The 5,012-nt window shown below is 37.8% G+C and overlaps 1 protein-coding gene across 1 annotated transcript in view; it reads left to right on the forward strand.

Moving 5' to 3' along the window:
- LOC106871393 (intraflagellar transport protein 122 homolog) overlaps window positions 1-5,012 on the forward strand; it is a 264,510-nt gene that overhangs the window by 148,518 nt on the left and 110,980 nt on the right. The window lies entirely within an intron of this gene.

The following is a 5,012-nucleotide window of genomic DNA, read 5'->3' on the forward strand; positions in this document are numbered from 1 at the left end:
ATATATATATATATATATATATATATATACATATATATGACAGGCTTCTTTCAGTTTCCTTCTACCAAATCCACTCACAAGGCTTTGGTTGGCTTGCGGCTATAGTAGAAGACACTTGCCCAAGGTGCCATGCAGTGGGACTGAACCCAGAACCATGTGGTTGGTAAGCAAGCTACTTACCACAAGAGGTTCTCGAAAAGTATGGAGAATGCTGATGTGAAGATCAGTGATAAATCAAGGTCATTTTGTACTTAACTATAAGCTGTCTGCTACGTGATGGCTTAATTTCACATTGTGATTGGTTGTTGTGTAAAAGACTTATTGCCATTGTTTGGTCTTTGCAGTCAGGTTTATTTATTACTATTTCAACAATTATCTTGCTGGATCTATCAGCTTTCCTTGAACATGATTATCAAAGCAGTTCAAGAAGAAGGTATTTAAACTTACAGAAAGACTGTCCTGCCTGAAGAAATTATTTTATATCTGAGAAATGCCTGGTAATTACTGACATTAGAATGTGTCTTGGAGAAAGTCTGGGTCAATGGCATTCATTGGAAGTACACTCAATGCTGCTTGATTTATATCTCTAGTTAGACTAATATGGAAACAGACATTTTAAAACTACGAACTATTTCAATTAAGTCCACAGTTAAAACTATACTGGAATACATTATTGACATTATTTACTTTATTTACATTTGATGGATATTTGTCCTCATCTTGTTTATTGTTGACACACCATTTCCGCTAATATACCCTCCAGCCTTCATCAGGTGTCTTGGGGAAATTTCGAACCTGGGTTCTCATTACTAAGGTATACTGAAATATCTGTGCAGGTCTTTATGAATATTTTTCTGTATCATTTATAAGTGAAGGCTTATGGATTAGTAGTTAGGGTGTTGTGATCAGTATTATTAGATCATGGTTTCAATTCCCAGATGAGGTAGTGTGTTGTGTTCGTCAACGAAATACTTCATTTTTAAGCTCTCGAGCTGAAACTAGTAAAGAAAACAAAGAAATATTTCATTATCATCATCATCAGTGTTTAATGTCCACTTTCCTTGCTGGCATGGGTTGGACGTTTTGACTGAGGTCTGAACTGCCTGCGGCTGCACCAGACTCCAATCTGATCTGGCAGAGTTTTTACAGCTGGATGCCCTTCCTAATGCACACCAATCCGAGACTGTAGTGGTTGCTTTTTATGTGCCACTGGCACAGGAACCAGTCTAGTGGGCCTGGCATCATCATCATCATTTAATGTCCACTTTCCATGCTGGCATAGGTTGGATGGTTTGATGGAAAACTGGTAAGCTGGGAGTAGGAGGGCTGCACCAGGGCTGCACTAATCTGATTTGGCAAGGTTTCTACAGCTGGATGCCCTTCTTAATGCTAACCACTCTGAGAGTGTAGTAGGTGTTTTTTATGTGCCACTGGCACAGCTGCCATTATTCTGATAGTGGCATCGGCGACAACTACGGTCTGACTTGGCTTGACAGGTCTACACGAGCATTGTATATTGGCGAAGGTCTTGGTCACCTGTCATTGCCTCCATGAGGCCTAACGCTCAAATGTTGCTTTTTACGTTCCACCGGCATGAGTGCCAGTCAGGCAACACTGGCATCAGTCATGACTACAATTTCACTTGGTTTGACAGGTCTTCACAAGCACAGCATATTGCCCAAAATCTCAATCAGAATCTCAAATCAAAATCAAAAATGGAAATTTTAGTTGTAGCTGATGCCAGTGCCACCTGACTGGCTCCCGTGCTGGTAGCATGCAATAAGCACCATTCATGTGTGGGTCTTTGCCGGTGCCGCCTGACTGGCTCCTTGTGCCAGTAGCATGTAAAAAGCACCATCTGAACATGGCTGATGCCAGTGCCGCCTGACTCGCTTCCGTGCTGGTGGCATGTAAAAAGCACCCACTACACTCACAGAGTGGCTGGCGTTAGGAAGGGCATCCAACTGTAGAAACACTGCCAGATCAGATTGGAGCCTGGTGCAGCCTCATGGCTTGCCAGTCTCCAGTCAAACCTTCCAACCCATACCAGCATGGAAAACAGATGTTAAACGATGATGATGATAACGGGCTTCTATTAATTTCCGTCTACCAAATCCACTCCCAAGTCTTTGGTTGGCCTAAGGCTATAGTAGAAGACACTTGCTCAATGCGCTGCTCAGTAAGACTGAACCTGGGACCATGTGGCTGGGAAGCAAGCTTCTTACCACACAGCCATGCCTGTACTTTTAGTGGTGTTTGAAACATAAAATTTTCATTGGGGAAATTATGATAAAAGGTTTATACGTTTAAATCATATGAATATATGAAAACGAAATACCTCGTATCATGAAACCAAAAGCTGTCTCTGGGAGTTGGCTATTGAAAGGGTTAATGACTGGTTGACATTATTTTTGTGGAAAATATTAGTTAAGCAGGAGGATATATTGTTTTTAATTAAGAAAATGAAGCATACTAATCTATCTCTTCCACTATTTATCAGTTCAGCATTTATCTAAAATTAATACAATCTATCTTTGTTGCTTCAGCTGCTTTAATCCTTTTCTTCAGTCTGTAACTTCTGACATACATTAATCTAATCTACATATATATCTAACTTTTGATTCATAGATAACATCTTCCCATTTTTAAATATTTCTAAGACAATGGTGATTCTGTGGCATCATACTCTGAAAGACAAACATTCAAACACTGTTACTGATTAAAGGACATTGATTATTATTAGGAAAAAAACCCAATCCTACTCAAACAATATTGATTCTAAGCCGCTATTAATTCTCAGACAATAATGATCTTAAGACAAAAGAATCTCATTGTAACTTCCATATACCTTGCCCCACCACCACTTCCTTGGTGTCTGATATGCTGCTTTCTCTTGTTTTGAAGACAGTAAGAATTAATCTTTGCAAATTACAACGAATCTGTCATGTCTTTTATCTTTCTCCTCCATCTGTGGGACATGAACAAAGCAAATAAGTTCAGCTCTCTTTTTACATGAGTGCATTAAAGTGCACATATACATTGTCATCATCATCACTTAATGTCCTCTTTCCCATGTTGCATGGGTCAGGTGGAATCTGTTGAGGGCAGATTTTCTACAGCTGGTTGCCCTTCTGTTATTAAGCCTCACCTGTTTGCCAGAAAGGTAAGGTGGTGAGCTGGCAGAATCGTTAGCATGCCGGGCGAAATGCTTAGCGGTATTTTGTCTGCCGTTACGTTCTGAGTTCAAATTCCGCCGAGGTTGACTTTGCCTTTCATCCTTTCGGGGTCGATAAATTAAGTACCAGTTACACACTGGGGTCGATGTAATCGACTTAATCCCTTTGTCTGTCCTTGTTTGTCCCCTCTATGTTTAGCCCCTTGTGGGCAATAAATAAATAAGAAAGGTAATATTCCCCATGGTCAGATAGATAGGTTTTTTCATAGAAGCCTGGAAACGAACAACCTAGCTGATTTGATGAATTTGCTAATTTATAACTACCATGTGATGTCAAAACAAGAAGTTGCACAAACCCTTACACACATATACATATCCAATTGCCTGTATTATTTACTTTTAATATCTTCGAGAAGAGAAAGATTTAAGAAGCTAGATCAATAAAGAAGATACCTTGTATTAATTTTCAATATAAGCTAAGCTGATTGGTAAGGAAAGAGAAAGATTAAAAAGAATGCTAAATGCCGATGGTGATGACAACGACAATGTATGTATGAATGTATGTATGTATGTATGTATGTATGTATGTGCATGTTTTTTTATTCGTTTCTTCTTTTAATTATTTCTGTCATTTGACTGTGGCCATGCTGGAGCACTGCCTTTTAGTCAAAGAAATCAAGCCCAGGACTTATTCTTTCTAAGCCTGCTACTTATTCAATCGGTCTCTTTTGCTGAACCACTAAGTTACAGGAATGTCAACACACTAACATCACCTGTCAAGTGATGGTAGAGGGGGCAAACCCAGGCACAAAGACACATGCATAAATATATCTATATATAAATACACACACACACACACACATATATGACAAGCTTCTTTCAGTTTCCATCTACCAAATCCACTCAGAAGGCTTTAGTTGGCCCAAGGCTATAGGAGAAGACATTTGCCCAAGGTGCTACGCAGTGGGACTGAACCCGGAACCGTGTGGTTGGTAAGCAAGCTACTTACCACACAGCTGCTCCTATATATTAGATTGAGGAAAAAGTTTGTGTGCCGTGTTAAAATAATGCTTTTTTAATATATTTTTGTGGTGTGTATTCATTCAGTTCATTATTTTAAAATGGTACACAAGCTTGGTTGCATCCAAGGAAATACTGGTTCAATTCCTAGTATTTTGGGGGAATGAAATTCTCTACAAACAATAGGTGTATATAAAGCATATAGTTTATATCCATTTGAAAGAAGTGAAGTAAATGGAGATTAAGAAGTTAATAATTGTTTATTATTAGCAACACTTTGGTCGTCTTTGCTGCTTACAGCTGTTTCAATTAATACTCAATAATTTAATTACAAATTTGTACATTAAATTTACATTTATGTGACATGAGCAAAATTTCATCAGAGGGAAAAAAATGTACCTTTGGATGCTGTATGTGGACCTATCTATTTCAGATTCTGCTGAAATGAATTGATGAGTCCACATATAACAGCCAAAAGTACATCATTTTCCCTCTGATGAAATTATACTCATGTCACATAAATGTAAATTTAATGTAGAAATTTGTAATACAAATTGAGTATTAATTGAATCAGCTTTAAGAAGCAAAGATGACCAATTTGTTGTTAATAATAAACAATTATTAACTTCTTAATCTCCATTTTCTTTTCTTCTTTCATATATATATACATACACACATATACAGGGTGTCCACAAAGTCTGGATACATGGAGTAAATAAAATCATAACATAAACAATTAAATATAAGAAACAATAATTTGTTAAAGTATGTGTTAATCCCCATGTGGGTACATGGAGTAAATAAAATCATAATATAA

Source organism: Octopus bimaculoides, chromosome 3 (genome assembly GCF_001194135.2).
Source record: "Octopus bimaculoides isolate UCB-OBI-ISO-001 chromosome 3, ASM119413v2, whole genome shotgun sequence".
Lineage (NCBI taxonomy): Eukaryota > Metazoa > Mollusca > Cephalopoda > Octopoda > Octopodidae > Octopus > Octopus bimaculoides.